This window comes from Panthera pardus, unplaced genomic scaffold (assembly GCF_024362965.1).
Source record: "Panthera pardus isolate Hobbes unplaced genomic scaffold, ASM2436296v1 HiC_scaffold_21, whole genome shotgun sequence".
Lineage (NCBI taxonomy): Eukaryota > Metazoa > Chordata > Mammalia > Carnivora > Felidae > Panthera > Panthera pardus.
Window position 1 is genome coordinate 24,971,364 of NW_026526777.1, and position 20,105 is coordinate 24,991,468.

Below are 20,105 nucleotides of genomic sequence, written 5' to 3' on the forward strand. Positions count from 1 at the left end.
TTTTTAATGTTTGTTTTTGAGAGAGAGAGAGCACAAGCAGGGAAGCGGTAGAGAGAGAGACACACAGAATCTGAAGCAGGCTCCACGCTCTGAGCTGTCAGCACAGAGCCCGATGTGGGGCTCGGACTCACAAACCATGAGATCATGACCTGAGCTGAAGTTGGATGCTTAACCGACTGAGCCACCCAGGGGCCCCGGCTCCTGCTCTTGATCTTTATGCCGCATCCCATATGCACCTTCAGACATGAATCAGTTACCATTTTATTTAGCCGGGATACATGCTAGGTAATAACTACCCCAAGAGAGGGCCTCAGTGACTGATTTCAAGGTTGAACAAATTCATACTGGATCATAAGATAGAGAAGTGACCCATGCCCATCAACAGAATCTTTTGCTGTAAACCAAGATAAAAGATGCTTCAGGAAATGCTGTACCTGGAAAACTTTTCCAAAAGTCTTTCACACTGACCATCAGCGCTGGGATGCTGTGGATGAACATGGACCAAGTGTGGAACAATTTGGTTTTGAATGTGGGTGGGTTTTTTTTTTTTTTTTTCCCTTTAACCTCTCTTAAAGACTTTTTGGAACAAGGTGGCATAATGAATAAGACTTAAAAAAACAAATTGATCCTACATTATATACTTCTTTAGTTAACTTGTTCCATTAAAGAAGAAAAGTTAAATGCTAGAGGAGAGAAATTGGTAAGTTTAAAATTCGACAGAGTTCATCTGGTTTCCCTTGTGCTCATGCCTTCAAAGGCTATGGTCAAGGGGCTCTTTGAAGAACAAAAGCAAGACAAGCGTGCACTGATTAAAGCAAACCCCAAATGTGATTCCATTCCAACTGGAGAATATTTAAAATTATACAGCTACCTTTTAGCTAACTGGGTTATGGAAAGGTCAGTTCTAAGCTGAAAATGGATTAATAATGTTTTAGCTAAAGAAATATATTCATGACACTTTTTTTGACACTGTTTTTTAATAAAAGCACATTTAATAAAAGCACTCTGATAAGACCAAAAACAGAATCATGTATGTAGATTTAGCACATAGTTCCTCGGCCTAGAAAATCCATCAATGCTTTGGCCCTCTTCTAATATTTAATTCAATTCAACAAACCTGTGTTATGCTTCTATAGTGTGCCAAGAATTGTGCAATGATGGGCTTACACTTGTTTCCTGGAGAACGCAGTGAGCTGGAGGGAAGGACAGTCCTGATGAATCTACCTAATGCATCAGGATAAGTGATTTAACAAACCCGTGCTCAAAGTCCAACGGCGCCATAGATGAAAAAACAATCATTCTGAGTATTAGGAGAGAGTGGGAGTTGAGAAAGCTACAGACAAGAAATGATAATTTCACCAGGCTTTGAAGTACAGTTCGAGGTTGGCCAGCTGGGATGAGAGTTCTGTACAGGAGTTTAAAAGTATCTGGCCTATTTGGTAAATTGTAAGTAGCCTCCTACACCTTCCAAGATATGTGGTAAGAATTAATTAGAAGATGAAGCTACCAAAGCAGTCTGAGATGATGTTACAAAGAATAGTCCATGCCATGGTTAAGTTTAGACTTACTCTAATCACAACGTGGAGAGATTGAGGTTTTTAAGCAGGAGAATAAAACAATCAGATTTAGGATAACTCGGGATGAAGTGTAATCAAGCTTAGTTTTCCTAGTGTCCTTTCTTGGATGCACCTAACAACTTAACAGTGGAAATTATATTGATTGCCTTTACCCTAAGAACATACATAGATCATTAAGTTCCCTGACGCTCTTGACTTTCATGAAACATCTGATCTGCAGTGGGGCACCGCCTTTTTTCCCCTTCTTCCATCCTGTCATTCCCGAAGTTCAAGGAAGGGACAGAGAGTCATCAGCTGACCCACTATGGCTTTTTTTGCTCCTTTATCTTTTTCCTCATGTCAGTTTCTCAACCTCACATTCAGGCTCTGTTGAGGTATCTTGGGTGGGGCCTAATCTTAAAGCCATAATATTTTAAATAATCCTGGGCCCTGAAAACCAGGTCTTTAAATATTACTAATCTAGGGAGAGTACCCTACAACGAATTGCCCTTTTGACCTCTGAGTCACGCATGGCCGATAAAGAATAATCTATATTGTTTTTCCTTTGGTGAGGAGGAAGTGACCATAATCCTGAAGTCATGGGATACGAGACAAGTAACTAAGTAGAACCTAAATGGGGAATGGGGAAAGTGGGAGAGAGTATGGCTCAAATAGTCCTGCTTCAGTGGTAAGTTATTCGATGAAGGCTTTCCCTATTTTAACATTCATGCTTATAAAAGGAAATAGTTTCCTTTTCTGCTTTTTTTTTTTTTTTTTAACTTTAAAAGCAGCCTAAACCATAGTTTCTTTCTTGCCTGGTATTGAGCATATGCCAAATCTACCCTAAACTGCACAGATGGAAAAAATTAGTCTATGTCTGTGGTACCTCTGGGGTTGAATATTTTTAGTACTTACATCTTTAGCTAAAGATTCTTTCTTCCAAGACTCTCATAGAATCATTTTATTGTCATCCAATGGATAAACTTACTGAGATAAAAATTAATAACATCACGTGTTTGCATATCCCTTTATAAATTATTGTGAGCTTTCACATATACCTTAAAGTAATCCTCAGAATAACCTTGGGAGTTATCCCCATTCTATAAATTAAGAAAGAAAATCTTAGTCTCAACACCCACAGAGTTAAAAGAATTTAAACTTGAATGTGGGTCTTCTAATCTTAGAGTAGGGTTCTTTCCTCCCTCCCTCGCTTACCCTAAACCCGAGGTCTATTTTTTCCCTCACTAGCTATAAAACTTAGGACAAATTCTTTTTTTTAATTTCTTTTATTTTTTTTTAATGTTTAATTATTTTTGAGAGTGCAAGCGGGGGAGGTGCAGAGAGAGAGGGAGACACGGAATCTGAGGCAGGCTCCCGGCTCTGAGCTGTCAGCACAGAGCCCCACACGGGGCTCGAACTCACAGACCGCGAGATCATGACCTGCGCCGAAGTTGGATGCTTAACCAACTGAGCCACCCAGGTGCCCCATAAGACAAATTCCTTTTTACTTTCAGCCTAAAAGGTTAGCTACTGTCATTAATTAATTCATCCAACAAGTATTTATTTTTTTTAATTTTTTTTTCAAGTTTTTATTTATTTTTGAGCGAGAGCATGAGTTGGGGAGAGGCAGAGAGAGAGGGGGACACAGAATCTGAAGCAGGCTCCAGGCTCTGAGCTGTCAGCACAGAGCCCGATGCGGGGCTCAAACTCACAGACCGTGAGATCATGACCTGAGCTGAAGTCAGATGCTTAACCGACTGAGCCACCCAGGCGCCTCAACAAGTATTTATTGAGTGCCTACTGTGGAAAAAATAGAAACTGAGGACACAGAACTAAAACAAAGCTCCTGCTGTCCTGTGAAACTGATATTCCTTGGAAGAGGAGGAAGAAAGTGAGGTGACACTGAGGGTTTACTACATGGCAAGCACTGTTCTAAGGGCTTCACATGTAATAACCCTAGGAAGTAAATCTGATTAGTATACTCACTACACAGTTCAGGAGACTGAGATACAGAGAGGCTAAGAAACTGGCCCAACATCACACAGCTAGTAACTGACATCACTCTGAGATTTGAAGGACTCAGAATTAATTAGCTTAAGGACCATGTTTCCTTTTTGGTTTGCACCGTAGTTGTCTTCCAACTAAAAAAGTCAAGTTTTCCATTAAAATCTTTTCATACATCTTTCCCTATTAGACCTTAGTCGATTTGTTTGTAATTCTTTTAATTAAGATGGAGACAGCAGCATCTCCCTTCTCAGTAAGGGAGACTTGGTGTGCCTGTGCACGATAAGAATGCTAGTCTTACGTACCAGGGAAAAAGAAAAAGGAACTTATGCAAAACTCAATTTCCAGCTTTGCTGCACTTCTATCTGGAAATGAAGTCTTTTTCGCTAATACGGATTTTTATCTGACAAGCAACAAATGTTCGTTTAAGAGTATGTGCCTGTTCTTTAAAACTTAGTATGTCTCCAATATTTCATAATAAAAAAGTGAATTAAATGACAGCCCTTTGCAAATCACTCTAGTTTCGGCCTTCCTTATAAGCTTGTATTTAAAATCTATTTATATGGAATTTCAGATACAGCCTTGCCTCAAATGAGCACTAGTGAATGTTCATAATGAAATTATGTATTCATTTTGAGAAGAGCGAAAACAGGTATTAAATCCATATTCAAGTTTTGCCTTAACTCGCGTAAGAGTGGGATGGCAAATATCAAAAGATTAATTGGATCCGCCAAATATGGGCACCATAGAAGTTTGCCCACCAGAACCCATCTCTACACCTCTATTCACACAACCCACTTCCTCTGGAAAAGGGCCCATGGTAAAAGAAGGCATATGGGAATGATTCACTTGGGGGAAAGCTGTACCCAGAATATCAAAACAGTTTGCTTTCTGTCTCTACATCCTTGCCATCATTTTTCTACCCGAAGGAACCACCTGCTATTATGGCTGTGACACCTGAAAAGCTTTCTGTATATTGCAGGAGATTGCTCATGCGTGGGAGGATTTTCAGGCTGTTCAGTGGTATTTAAAAAGAAAAGAAAAGAAAAAGAAAAAGAAAGGGTTTTCAGGAGAAATATTCTCAGAGACTGGAATATTGCCTTGTCTTATCGAAATTGCTCTGTAGCCTTGTTCACAAATACCTTAAAACATTGAGCTACAGATGGAATTCAGTAGAAGACACACTGAGCTAATTTCCTTTGCATGATGTTACCCAGAGAAATCAAGCTGTCAGTATCCTGAAGAACGGTCTTCAAAGAGAGACGGTGGCCAAAGCCATGGGAAGCAGGAAAGATGGAAGAGCTTTCCCTTCAAGAACTTCTTCCCAACCTTCCAAAGTCATCTTTTTAAATAAGAATTTTTACAAAAAAAAAAAAAAAAAAGAGGGTCCAGTGTGTCCGATTCAAGATGGTTATGCAGTAACAGGAAGGGGGGCAAGTACTAGACTGAAAAAAGTCTTGAATTCTAAATTGTTCTCCATATTCCAGGATGTAATCATAAAGGGGAATGACAGACCCAGGGTTTTAAAGATACAGGATATCATTCTCTGGGCTAACTAGAGATAATCATCTCTAACTCATGCCTTTCCTTTATCAGACTTTAGTTTGATCATTTAACAAGCATCTCTTAGGTGCAGGTATTTGCGGTAGGTGCTGTAACAGTGAACAAAACATCTTTGAAAGATCCTTCCTTCTGTGTTTTTCAGCAGTGCTTTGGCTAAAACACTGAAAAGACATTTTCCAGATCCTCTTGCAGCCCAAAGTTCAGACACGAGTTACTTGTTGCCAGTCATAGGCACTCGTACAAGTCTCTAAGTTCAGAACTAACTTAAGGAAAAGGTGTTACCGCACATTCATTATCCATCCTGCTAAAGTGAAATGGCTGTGGTATGTCTCTGCAGCCAGCTGATCTTGTGGCGATTTCCTGACGCCCAGGAAAGGGGTGCCCAGCTGAGGGGGTGTGTTTCTGGTGCCAGAAAGTGGTTGATGGCTGCCGGACCCTTAGCTTCTAGATGATGGCAGAAGTAGCAGCTCCTCTGGCAGGCCAGTTCTGCAGGATCGTTCTGGGAGTTTTTCCAGGAGGCTTTGCCTAGAGCCTACCTCTATAGCCCTCCAAAGGTTTTGCAAACCCCAACTTCGCCGACATTTCAGTTATCTGTTGCTGTGTAACAAATACCTCCCAAAACTTAGCAGGGCTGGGCCGAATATTCTGCTGATCTCATCCGGGCTCACATATGTGGTTGCATTTAGCTGTCAGCTGTGCTAGGCTGGAAGGTTCTAGAAGGCCTCCCTCACACGTCTGGGATCTTGGCAGGGATGCCTTAAAGTCTGAGCCCTATCTCTCCACGTGGTCTAGCTGAGCCTCTCTATATGAAGGCTGCCTTCCAAGAGGGTAAAAATGGAAACCACAAGAGCCTCTTATGATTCGGTCTGGGGGGGTCACACGCCATCACCGCTGCCTCATTCTATTGGTCAAAGTTAACCAGAGGGCTGGCCCAAATTCCAGGGAAGGGAAAATTAGACTTCATTTCTTGGACTTCTCGGGGAGTTGTGGCAAAGTCACAGCAAAAAGGCATGTGGATGGAAAGGATTGTATCATCGATATACTACAAATGTATTAAATCTCTTTCTGTTTCAAATAGCTAGAATGGGTTCTGTTATCTGCCATTGAACTCTGACTGCGATAGAAAGAAAGCAGACAGACCAACCAGCAGGCTGCTGCAGTAGCCCAGGGAGTAGAGAAAGACCTGGGGTGTAGTGTGACAGAGCTCACGGGACTCTGATAGGTGGAAAGTAAGTAGAAGAGAAAGTGAGGAAGATATCAAACACAGAGTCAAGAATGACTCCAAGGTTTTGGTATGAGTCGTGGTGCTATTTACTGTGATGAGGAAGAACAAGTTCAGAGAGAAAATTAAAATGTTTGTTTTTGAATGTGCCTATACGACATCAATCTGGCGATTAGATATAGAATTCCGGAGCTTGGCGGAAGAGCTGTGGGCTGCAGATAAATTTGAGAGCTATTCGCATATAAAAACATTTAAAGGCATGAGACTTGATGTAATCAAGGGAATGAGTGAAGATAGAGAAGAATTTGAGCCTTAGAGCACAGCAATGTTGAGACAGGGAAAATGAGTAGAATCCATTTTAGTATATAAAGGAACCCCTGAAGACACTTGTTAGCAGTGTGGATTCCAGGGTCCTTCCCACTCCCACCAATTCTGATCTGAGCCCATAAGAGTCCTGGAAATCTGCATTGTTGACAAGCTCTGTAGGTCATTCTGAAATGGGTAATTTGGAAGTACTCTTTGAAAAACACCCAAATAGATGATGATCGTCTTAGGAAACCTCTTACGGATTCTTAAGTTCAAGGATCTTTCTTTTCTTTCTCCCCACTTCCTCTTACCAGTCATGCATAAAAGACTTGTAAGATGCATACAAGGGAAGTTGGACCTTCTCTTTTTTTAACCGCATTTCACGGGGTGGGTGAAAGCAAACTATAAACTCCTGCCAGGAAAAGAAGAGGGTAAGGCCTAAACATAGTGTCTACCCTCCAAGAGGGGCATATTCTCTTATAAATACCCAGTTTGATGCCCAATAGTAATATTTAACAAAGCGAGGTGCACTGTCTGAGAGCAAAGTCAGTATTTCTTTGTCTACGATTACAAGTAGTATATGCTCCTTCATATCTCAGGGAGGGAAGAGCAGTCCTATTCTTCCCATGTTTCATGGCAGGTTTAGAGAAGATTAGATGAAAAGCAAATGCTTAGCTGCCTGCTATAGCGTTTCCTCTCCTGTCTATCAAAATTCATGCTGATTAGGCCTCTCTAAGGGAAAAATAACCATTACTATTTGTACCATCCTTGATAGAAGACTGAATTCTTACTGACAGTGAACCTGTGTTTGTCAAATATGAAGATATGAATATATTTCCACTTGGACCTAGTCTGGGACTGTGAATCAAGAGCTGTTCCTGGTAAAAATTTCATGGACATATTCTCTCTTTTGCAGTTCAGTGGTTGCAAGAGGGCCCGAAGCTGTAGGAGCCATGTGCTGTGATAATGATTGCATTGATTAAATGCCAATTACTCCTGGACACTTTTCAAAGTCCTCTGCTGGAGAGTCCAAACTGGGCTTTCTGTCTGACATTAGATCAGATCTCTGTAATCCTGGGTGATAGCTGTTTGGGGATCTCTAGCAATTACTTGTGTCATGTGCTTTAATCAACAGCATGCTTACTATTATAATAAGTCTCCACACCCACTATGAAGCATTACTCAGGCTCAATTCCCCCAGCCCCCACCCAGCTCACATGAACCTGAGCTTCTGACCCATAGATGATTAGGTCATTCTGGTGAATCATCCTCATTGGGGTGGGAGTAGCCCGCCAGCCAGGGCCAGACCTTCACCACCAAGTGCCTATCTAAAGGGATGATGGATCCTATCAGCCCAGCCAGAGGTCAAGTTACCTGTCTCACTGTTCCACTGGGTATCAGTCTTCTGGCTGGCATCCAACCAGCAATTAATTCACCTACTTAACATATGCTTCCATTAGCATACACAGAAAGGGCCAATGCTTGCATACTGTCCCCCAAGAAATTCTTTCCAACGAAGTTTTGGACCTAATCACCATCGTAGGCTGATTTTGCCACCATCTTTGAAATAGCCTGTAGGCTATGATAGAACATAATGAACTAAAGATTGAGCTAAAAGGGTGACTAAAGTCACCAACTTGCTGTGTGACCTTAGGCATTTCATTTCAGAATAAGGGAGTCAAGCAATATATTTTCAGATATCCTTTCCAGTTCTAGCATTCTATGAGTTCATTTGCCAGAGGCAATTGTATTAGTTTTCTAGGGCTGCCATCACAAGATACCACAAACTGTGTGGCTTAAGCAATAGAAATATATTGTCTCACGGTTCTGGAAATGAGAAATCCACAAGCAAGATGTTGAGAGTGTTGATTCCTTCTGAGGGCTGGGAGGGAAGGATCTGTTCCAAGATTCTCTCCTTGGCTTGTAGATGGCCATCTTCATCCTCTCATGGTGTTCTTCCTTCATGCATGTCTGTCTCCAAATTTCCCCTTTTCATAAAGACACCAGTCACATCAGAATAGGGCCCACCCTCATGGCCTCATTTTAACTTGGTTACCTCCGTAAAGACCTTATCTCCAAATGGGGTCACATTCGGGTACTGCGGGTTAAGACGTCAACAAATGAATATTTGCGGGACACGGTGCAACTCATAACAGCAATTAAATATCAACTATATGTAAGAAATAAAGAATAATGACTTGATTGATTTTAAGGCTGGTGACTCACGTGGGCAGAGTAGGCTAACAAATAGGTATAGATTGGTGAATTTATTTTGTACTCTAATGATCTAAGCCTACCCTGTACTCATCTTCGTCTCCACATATAGATTTTGTGTAAGAAACAGCTCTGAATCCCTTTGAACCGGAAATCCTTAGTTTTGCCATGCTTTATAATGTTCTCTCATCTGTTTTTATAATCGAATGTGATGGGAATTCAAGCTGGTGCAGCCACTCTGGAAAACAGTATGGAGGTTCCTCAAAAAGCTAAAAATACAACTACCCTGTGACCCAACAATTGCACTACTAGGTATTTATCCAAGGGATACAGGTGTGCTGTTTTGAAGGGACACATGCACCCCCATGTTTATAGCAGCACTATCGACAATAGCCAAAGTATGGAAAGAGCCCAAATGTCCATTGATGGATGAATGGATTAAGAAGATGTGGTATATATATATATATATATATACACAATGGAGTATTACTCGGCAATTAAAAAGAATGAAATCTTGCCATTTGCAACTACGTGGATGGAACTGGATGGTATTATGCTAAGTGAAATTAGTAAGTCAGAGAAAGGCAAAAATCATATGACTCCACTCATATGAGGACTTTAAGAGACAAAACAGATGAGCATAAGGGAAGGGAAGTAAAAATAATATAAAAACAGGGAGGGGGACAAAACAGAAGAGAATCATAAATATGGAGAACAAACTGAGGTTTACTGGAGGGGTTGTGGGAGGGGGGATGGGCTAAATGGTTAAGGGGACTAAGGAATCTACTCCTGAAATCATTGTCGCACTATATGCTAACTAATTTGGATGTAAATTTAAAAAAATAAAATAAAATAAAAATAATGGAATGTGAAACTTCTCAAAAAAGTCTTATGACTATTCAACCAGTTATTGTTCAAAGGAGCCCCATGAGGATTAACAAGTCAGTAGGCCATTATTTAATTAAATGACCCTGTAGAGGTTTGATTGAGTTTGGCCATTGGAGGACAAAATTATGAGTAGAATATGCTTTTCTGTGCATATTTGTGCCTCCTGATCATATAATGCTATATGTATATATATATACACACATACATGTGTATACATACACATGCATGTGTATATATATACATGTATGTGTGTATATACACATACATACACACATATACATATATATATATATACATACACACACACATACATATGTATGTACACACACACACACACAGAGGAAAGGAATGCACTAGATTCTGCTGACTCACAGCTACACATTTGGCTTAAATGAAAATACTTGAAAGAGCTCACTCAACATGGACAAGGACAGATTGGCGTGGAACAGGGTATCGTCTATAAAGAAACTGACAGAAGTCCAGATTTATCAGCAAAAGTACATCCTTCACACCAGTGTTCTCTTTTCAGAGCCTCTCTAGCCTGGAAATCCACTAGGTGGAGCAAAGGACCAGGAATTAGCTGACCAGGAGCACTCACGAGCAAATATGACCAGTACTGCAGCCATTTCTTTCCCTCTACGAAGGCTGGGGGAAAATTGGGTTTTGGAACTGCTTAAGATCAAATGTTCCCTGCTCATTAACATGGATAGTTGCCCAAAGAATAAAGAAACTCAAATTTGCTGAGTTGAGCATGATTACTAAACACACAGGAGGCACACCCGTCTTGGAGTCTTTCCCTATGGCTTGGCCCTCACCACCCATTTCCTTTCTGCTTTCATTGGTGGCAGATGGAATTTGGGGCAGACCTCTCACCCGGGCTCCTACAGTCAAAAGACCTTATGCTTGGATCATACATCTTCTTTTTCCTGCCTGCTATAGCCATCCTAAAATTTTGCTATCAACCTGGTGTCTATTTAAACACGGTCTCTTTGATTCCAGGAGCATGGATTCTAATGCTTCTTGCCTTGGATTCCAGTCTTGTCTTCTTTTCTGCACTTATGGGCTGGTTAGTTGAGCTGAGCAGAAGCTGGGAACTTGCCTGATTTTTATTTGAGGACGTTTAAGGGGTAAAGGGGGAATATCCTCATTGCCCCTTGAGGTTTTTGTCCCTTCCACAAAGTATACTCCATGTGCCTTTGCATTCAAACTATGAGTATTAACTGTCCCACGCTGCGGTCCAAACCAGCTACCAATGGAAGACATCGTTTTATTTATTTTTTACAATCATTCTGGATTGTATAGATGTTTTGCAGAATGATCTTGCTGTCTTCAGATAAAACCTCAGCTCACTGGAAAGAGTATTCTCCATGCCTTTGAAGGTTGTGGGGAAAGGGAAGGAGCAAATTCCCAGAGAATATAAAAATGTTTGCAGCTTGGGCGTGAGAGTGGGTAGGACTCCATTCTGTGGCTGGAGAGTGTTGAATTCGGTTGGTGGACATCTCTGCGGTCATCACCGTGGGCTGACAACCGGCCGAGTCTCTGCCAGGTAAGACTCCAAGACCTTGTACAGCCCTTGAAGTGGGGGAACCTTAGCAATGACTGAGATTATACTTCCTGCCCATAAAGCTGAATGGGAACCGAGAATTGGATATAAGTTGATTCAAAGAAAATAAAGAAGCGAGATATTTCTTGCATATCTGAGTTTGTTATCTAAGCTTTATACTGGCTGCACTATAATTAAGAGTTCATTATGGAGGTCTGAGATTATATGGGAGCAGTATAGTATAGTGGCTAAGAGTTGGGTCTCTGGAGCCAGGGTGCCTGGGTTCAAATCTCAGCTCATCCACTGACTAGCTGTGAATCCTTGGGCAAGTTATTCAGACTCTCTCTACCACACTTTTCCCCTTTTGTGGAAAGAAATGGAGGTAATAGTACCCATCTTACAAGGTAGTGGTTGAATCACATCACATAACACATGCAAAGTGTTTAGAAAATCAGTACCTGACATGTAGCAAAATTCAACAAATGTCAGGTAGTATTCCTACAGAATTTTTGTGTCCCTATTGTGGCTGTGGAACTTTTAATTATCTTTTAGAACATGTAACACACACAAATGGTACAAAATCCAAATGTTAAAAAAAAAAAAAGGTATACAATGAAAGATAAGGGTGTAAATGAAAAACTGTTTTCTAATTTCCCTCCCCAGATGCAAGCTGTGCCAATAGTTTCTGTATATTAAACAAATGTAGTTACCTGTAAATGATTCTGTACCTTTCCCCCCTCAGCAATACATCATGGACGTCATTCTTTAATAAAATCCCATTGTATGGGTATGCTCTAGGGTATTCCCTCTTACTAACCAAATAATTCTGCAGTGAATATCTTCATACCTACACCTTTGAGCAAATCTGGAATACCTGTGGGATAAATTCCTAGAAGTGGAATCACTGAAGCCAAGGCTTTGTGCATCGTAAAATTTGGTAGTAGATATTGTCAAATTGCCCTCCATACAATAAATGATACTCCTGCAACCTTTATGTGAAAATGCTAACAGAGGAAGCTATTCAGTTTTTTGTTGCTGTTTTTTTTTTCGTTTGTGTGGTTGGGGTTTCTTTGCCAACCCACCAACCATTCTCTTATAATTTTTGTTTGCATTTAAGAGTGAGCTTGGGCATATATTTATATTTTTAAAAATCTCACTTCTATTTCTTTTTTGAGAAACAGTCTATTATCAAATGGACTGTTCAGAAGTGAAAATAATACATCTGCTGGTTTTATGAAGATCCTTTTAGTCTGGCCTCCAGAAAAAAAATATTTCCGCCATCACAAGCTACCTGGCGGGTCCATTCCACAAAACGCCCCTCCCAACCCCCCGCCCCCACCCCCATCTGAAAGTAGAGCTTTCCTACAAAAGCTTCCGTAACCTGAAATCGTGTAAAACAAAGAGGAAATTTTGTAAGTATTTCCAGACCCCCCCAAAATAACCTGTTTTAGGCTTTTCTGATACTTTAGGACACATCTTGCTAACAAATGCACAAAATAAACAGATAAGGCACAGATGCTCATAGGCAGTTCACAGCTCTGGGGGCTGGACGCTGAGATGCTGAGTGGAGTTTCGGGGAAGGAGCTGGGCGGGGCCGCTCTTGCAGCTCGGGGTGTGCGCTGCCTCAATAAAGGCTCACAGTAAAATGTTATTTTCACTTGTTTTGCGTTTTTCATAAAAGCAAAATCCTCTTTGGATTTCTTTCATTTAGCCAAAACAGATACTAATGTAGGTTTTTCACAAAGGTGAAGTGGTATAACGTGAACTTTTAAAAAGCAAGGGATACCTGTATACTCTGAATACTTGGTGGTTGTGCCTCAATGCACCAGAGACGACAGAAGACTTTTGCTTCTTTCAGTGTATTTGGTGGTGAAGCTGCCCTGGGATCAAAGGATGGAAATGGTAAGATGCTTCCTTGGATACGTTCCTAGAGGCTGTCACCTGCTCAGAGAATTTGGATGACCCCAAAGCAGAAGAGCTTGAATAAATCTTGTGCATCCCAAGACATGCCACTGGAAGAGTTCAGGGGTGAGAGAAGCAGAAAAATCAAATTTTACAAAATGTCCGAATGATTTTTAAATGGTGTTCTTGTGCTCTTACACGGTCTACAGTTTTTCTGTGCAAGTAACAAATGAAATGAGAACGGATCGATCAGATGTCAGCGATTTATCAAAAGGACCTCAGGGAAACCGTGAGCTCTGTTCTCTCGGCCATTATCCCAGGAAGGAAGACACTCCTGGAGAGCAGCACAGTCAGAGCTCACAATAAGCCAAGGAACAGGGGAAAAAATGACCCAAAGAAGCTGTTCTGTCTGACACACACTGACTATTTATTTTCCAGGAATGAAACATTGCTGACTGGGAAGCCAAATCCAAATGTAGAGATTTAATTAGTCTTCCATTTGAAGAGTACAACTGAAATAATCAGTGTCTACTCTAAGGGCACCCCAAGCATTAGCATACCTGTGTGTGTAATTGACCTAAAAGGTGAATTATTATTCCAACCGTGCCACGGACAGAACCAAACATTTCAAGGATCATTTGGTTCATCAGTTTATGGAGGAAAGAATCTAGCACGTGGATCATCAAGAGGCTTCTCCAAGGCTTCGCCGTGGACAGCAGGTATCATTGCTAAAATGGGAACAGGGGTTCCTCACACTAGTTTAGCGTATGGCTATTTCCATCAACAAAACCAGTTATATACCTATGCAAGGTTCCTATATCAAGCATATATATTAATATACAAATCTGTATTAGTCTGCTCAGGCCGCCGTAACAAAATAACATAGACTGGATGGTTGAACAACAGGTATTTCTTTCTCACAGTTCTGGAGGCTGGAAGTCCAAGATCAAGGTGCTGGCAGATTTGGCTCCTGGTAAGAGCTCTCCTCCTTATTGTAGATGGCCACCTTCTAGCTGTGTCCTCACATGATTGGAAAAAGCACCCTAGTTTCTCTTTCTTTTCTTCTAAGGGCACTAATCTTACCATGCGGGTCCTACCCTCAGACCTCATCTAACCGTAATGACCTCCCAGAGGCTCCACCTGTAAATACCATTGCATTGAGAATTAAGGCTTCAACATATGAATTGGGGTAGAAAACACAATTCGGTCCGTAACAATATAGATACAATTTTTATTGCTGTTTGCCTCTTCCCACCAGGAAGTAAGCTCCATGAAAGCAGGGACCTAATCTGTTTTATTGACCTTAGTATTCCCAACACCGAAAACAGTCACATACTGAACCACCACTATATTCAATAAACATTTGTTGAATGAATGAATTTGTTGAGTGCCTCCTGCGTGCCAAGCATTGTTCTAAGCACTTTACACTAACACACAGAATCTTTACAAAAGCCTTATGGGGATACTATTATTCCCTCAATTGACCTGGTTTTATAGGAGACAGAGCCAAGTTTTGAAATAAGAGGTTGGCTTTTAAGCCCAGTTTCTCATCCATTAGCCATGAACAGTGTATAACTCCCCCTCACTCCACCAAAGCTAGTGGGATGCCTATGGAGTTAAAAACTTGCCTGAATTTAAAGTACGATGTTGACATCTTATCCTAATATTCCCTGATTTCTAGAACTACTTGTGATGATAACGCATTCAATTCTCTAATAGGGAAACTGTTGTTCTGGTGGGGGCAGTGTTTCCATTACACTGTTGCTGTCCACGTTTATATTGCAGGCATGTTTTGTGCTTCAGGTAGCCAGGGGGAGGGGGTCCCTCCTACTCAATATTATCATTGACCTCATTTCCTATTTTCAGGGTCTTGGATAGTTATGAGGTTTATTTTCATTTGAAGTATATTAGTGATCAAAATATACTTCCACTTTCTTTTCTTTTTTTAAACAGTTCTTTTTTTTTAATGTTTATTTTTGAGACAGAGAGAGCAGGGAAGGGGCAGAGAGAGAGGGGGACAGAGGATCAGAAGCAGGCTCTGTGCTGGGGCGCCTGGGTGGCTCAGTAGGTTGAGCATCCGACTTTGGCTCAGGTCATGATTTCATGGGTTCGAACCCCACATCAGGCTCTGTGCTGACAGCTCAGAGACTGGAGCCTGCTTTGGATTCTGTGTCTCCCTCTGTCTCTGCCCCTCCCCTGGCTCATGCTCTGTCTTTCTCTCTCCCAAAATTAATAAACATTAAAGAAGAAGAAGAAGAAGAAGAAGAAGAAGAAGAAGAAGAAGAAGAAGGAGAAGGAGAAGAAGACGCTGTCTCTGTGCTGACAGCACAGAGTCTGACGCGGCATTCCAACTCCAGAACCATGAGATCATGACCTGAGCTGCAGTCTGACACTTAACCAACTGAGCCACCCAGGCGTCCCTTAAACAGTCCTAGTGGGATCATTTACATCCCATAAAGTTTACTCATTTAAAGTGTACAATTTGAAGGAAGCCTTGGTAGCTCAGTCAGTTGGTTAAGCATTCGACTTCAGCTCAGGTTATGATCTCGCAGTTCGTGGGTTCAAGCCCTGCGTTGGCTCTGTGCTGACAGCTCAGGGCCTGGAACCTGCTTCAGATTCTGTGTCTCCCTCTCTCTATGCCACTGCCCCCCCACTCATGCTCTGTCTCTCAAAAATAAAAAAATGTTAAAAAAGATTTTAAGGGACGCCTGGGTGGCTCAATTGGATAAGCGTCTGACTTTGGCTCAGGTCATGATCTCATGGTTCATGGGTTCAAGCCCCGCATCGGGCTCTATGTTGATAGCTCAGAGCCTGGATCCTGCTTCCAATTCTGTGTCTCCCCCTCCGCCCTGCCCCTCTCCCGCTAGTGCTCTGTCTCTCTCTCAAAAATAAATAAACATTAAAAAAATTTTTTTTAAATTTTTAAGTGTCCAATTTGATAGCATATTTATACAGTTATGTGATCATCACCGTAATTTAATATTGGAACACTTTCATCATCCCCAAAAGAAACCTTGTCCTCATTAGCATTCACTCCCCAAGCACCACCTCCCCAGCCCTAGACGGCCACCAATCTATTTTCTGTCGCTTGATTTGCCTATTCGGGATGTTTCCTATAAATGGCGTCATGCATTATGTGATCTTCTACGACTGTCTTTTTCACTTAGCGCAATGTTTTTGAGGTTCACCCATGTTGTAGAGTGCATCAGTACCTCATTTCTTTTTATTGCCCACAAAATTTCCTTTTCAAAAACCCTTCCTTCATACACTTCCGAATTTGGGCTGACCTCTCCAGCGAGTCTAACCCTGACCAGAAACCATTTCCTGGTTAACCAGCTTCAACATGTGACAGGGGCATCATCAGGACAGGAACCCTGTCGAATAACTATTCAAAGAGAGACAGACCCCGAGTTCCTTTCCTGGCCACCGCCCATAGAAATCCCAGAATTCCTTGGAAGGACAAGGTGTGGCTCCGTGGATGGCAGGCAGGGAATGACATGTGGATCTGAAGCGGCTAAGGCTGATCGTGGCAGCGCCTCTCTCTGTTTTGTGTTTGTTCTTGTGCTGAGTTTAGATTTTTAGATGAAAGGTTTTCACTAAACGCTGCTTCTCCTCCTCAGAGAACCATTTGAAGCTCCAGAAGTTTCTGCTACCAAAAAGCTTGATTTTGCTGCCACCTGCTGTCTTTAAGCCAGAAACAACTTTGGGAAGGATGAGGCCTTATTCTGAGCATGGTTCAATAGGCAAGAGTGCCAGTTCTCACAAGTTTTTCCCTGATGCTCTGCTTATAAATTGAGGTCTCTTCTTAATGTCCAGTTTTATGTTTTCTACCTAAAAGTCTGGCCCCTTGAAAATGCATCATAAGAGTGTTCCTCTAAAGCTTTGTCAATAAGAAAAGGTTCATGTGAACTTTTTGCTTTTGTTTTTGTTTTGGAGAGAGTGAGCATGAATGGTGCAGGGAAAGAGAGAATCTTTTTTTTTAAATTTTTTAAATGTTATTTTTGAGAGAGAGAGATACACAGTGTGAGCGGGGGAGGGGCAGAGAGAGAGGGAGACACAGAATCCGAAGCAGCTCCAGGCTCCGAGCTGTCAGCCCAGAGCCCGACTCGGGGCTTGAACTCACAAACCACAAGATCATGACCTGAGCCAAAGTCAGATGCTTAACTGACTGAGCCATCCAGGTGCCCCTGAGAGAGAATCTTTTTTTAAATTTTATTTAAATTCAAGTTAATTAACATATAGTGTAGTATTGGTTTCAGGAGTAGAATTTAGTAATTCATCACTTACATATAACATCCAGTGCTCATCCCAACAAATGCCCTCCTTAACGCCCATCATCCATTTAGCCCATCCCCTTACCTGCCTCCTCTCCAGCAACCCTCAGTTTGTTCTCTATAGTTAAGTCTTTTATGGTTTGCCTCCCTCACTGTTTTTATCTTATTTTATTTTTCCTTCCCTTTCCCTATGTCCATCTGTTTTATTTCTTAAATTCCAGACATGAGTGAAATCATATATTTGTCTTTCTCTGATTTATTTCACTTAGCACAATGTACTCTGGTTCCATCCACACTGTTGCAAATGGCAAGATTCCATTCTTTTTGATCCCTGAGAAATATTCCATTGTATATATATACCACATCTTCTTTATCCTTTCAGCCATCGATGGACGTTTGGGCTCTTTCCATACTTTGGCTATTGTTGATAGCGCTGCTGTAAATATTGGGGTGCATGTGCCCTTTCGAATCAGCATTTTTTTTATCCTTTGGATAAATGCCTAGTAGTGCAATTTCTGGGTCATAGGGTGGTTCTATTTTTAGGTTTTTTTGGGAGCCTTCATCCTGTTTTCCAGAGCGGCTTCACCAGTTTACATTCTCACCAACAGTGCCAAAGTGTTCCCCTTTCTCTGCATCCTCGCCAACATCTGTTGTTTCTTCTGTTGTTAATTTTAGCCATTCTGACAGGGGTGAGGTGGTATCTTATTGTGGTTTTGATTTATATTTCCCTGATGATGAATAACATTGAGCATCTTTTCATGTGTCTGTTAGCCATCTGGATGTCTTAGGAAAAGTGTCTATTCATGTCCTCTGCCCATTTCTTCGCTGGATTATTTGTTTTGTGGGTGTTGAGTTTGATAAGCTCTATCAGATTTGGGATACTGACCCTTTATCTCATATGTCATTTGCAAATATTTGAGAGAGAGAGAATCTTAAGCAGGCTCCATACTCAGCGTGGAGCCTGACGGGGGGCTCAATCCCATAATCTGGAGAAAAAGGCCTAAGCTGAAATCAAGAGTCAGATGCTTCGAACCTCCTGAACCACCCAGGGGCCCCAAACTTTTTGTTTTTTAAATCAGACCTCAGGCCTGGCAGCAGGGACAGTGGCCAGGGATCCTCCCCAAATAGCTTGTCAACAGAACATGAACATATGTGACAGACTTCCTCTAGACTCCAGAAATAACAGAGGACATGGAAAGCATTGCCTTAAGATTCCGCTGTTATGCAACTGAAGCCAAGATGTCAACACTTTCGGGGCGCCTGGGTGGCTCAGTCAGTTGAGTGTCCGACTTCGGCTCAGGTCATGATCTCGAGGTCTGTGAGTTCGAGCCCCGCGTCGGGGTCTGTGCTGATGTGCTGGAGCAACACTTGGGCTGGGCTCTGAATGGCAGGCTCAGCACATGCTTCTCTAGACACATCTACGCCATCACAGGCCCTGGTTACTCTGGGCTGGAGACATTTCCAGGAGAAGCGGTGGATAACGTGGGATCCTTCTTAACATGTGTCTTTCATGACCTCAAAGAAGTGTCTCTTCAATAGTGAAAGCCTCCATTCTCACTCCTGCAGGGCTGCTAAGGGATCAGGTCCCTGTTTTAGCATTTAATCTATTTCCTCATCTCCATTTTATGGGTTGGTTGAAAGCAGAAGCTGCTGTCACTTTCTTTGAACTAAAAGGTCGCTGGTTATAACCGGAATACCACATGCATTAACTAAAGATAAGGTCCTGTTTTGTGTCTAAATGAACAAATATGATAAAAGGTTACAGGCTGCTATTTGTAAGCACTTTTCAGCAAATAACACATTGTGGGTATAAAAAGTCTTCATTCCCAGTAAATGAGAAGCCAAATGGGACAGGCTATTAAAAGGTCCACCTGAGACCCCTTGGACTTGACCCTGCAGTTCAGGCATCTTCCAGGCTGTGGGGGGTGCTCTAGAGCCACTGTGGATTTCTTGACCTGGAGAGTCCTCTGGTTTCTTGGTTTGGGTCATTTCATGTTGATTGGGTGGGGGCGGGGCGGGGGGGTGGTTGGAAGGCAGCCACTCAAAATGGCCCTGGCAATCCGTTCATTGATCAGTTCAAGCTGGGGAGGAGGGGTGGTAGTTAGCTGGATCTCAGGCAGCAGGGTAAGTCTGGGATTAACTCTCACCATTCCAGCTGTGGTTATGTCACAAGCCTATTCAGTAAGCAACAGGAAGCTGAGATTCAAGTATCACCCAGAGAAGAGTAAAGCAGTTTTCCTAACCAATGGCTTGTGACACCTGACAGGTTTATTATGTTGTGCCAGGGCCTTTCCATTCTTAAAATGGGATTGGTATCTACTTCACTTTTAAAAATTCTAGGGGCGCCAGGGTGGTCCAGCCAGTTGGGCATCCAACTTCGGCTCAGGTCATGATCTCACAGCTCGTGAGTTCCAGCCCCATGTCAGGCTCTGTGCTGACAGCTCGGAGCCTGGAGCCTGTTTCGGATTCTGTGTCTCCCTCTCTCTGTGCCCTTCTCCTGCTTGTGCTCTGACTCTCTCTCTCTCAAAAATAAATAAACATTAAAAAAAATTCTGTAAAAGTTAATAAGTTTTTCAAATGCAGAATGGGAGAATAAAATGTCAAGTCTTGAAATTCAATGTGTATTTTAATAT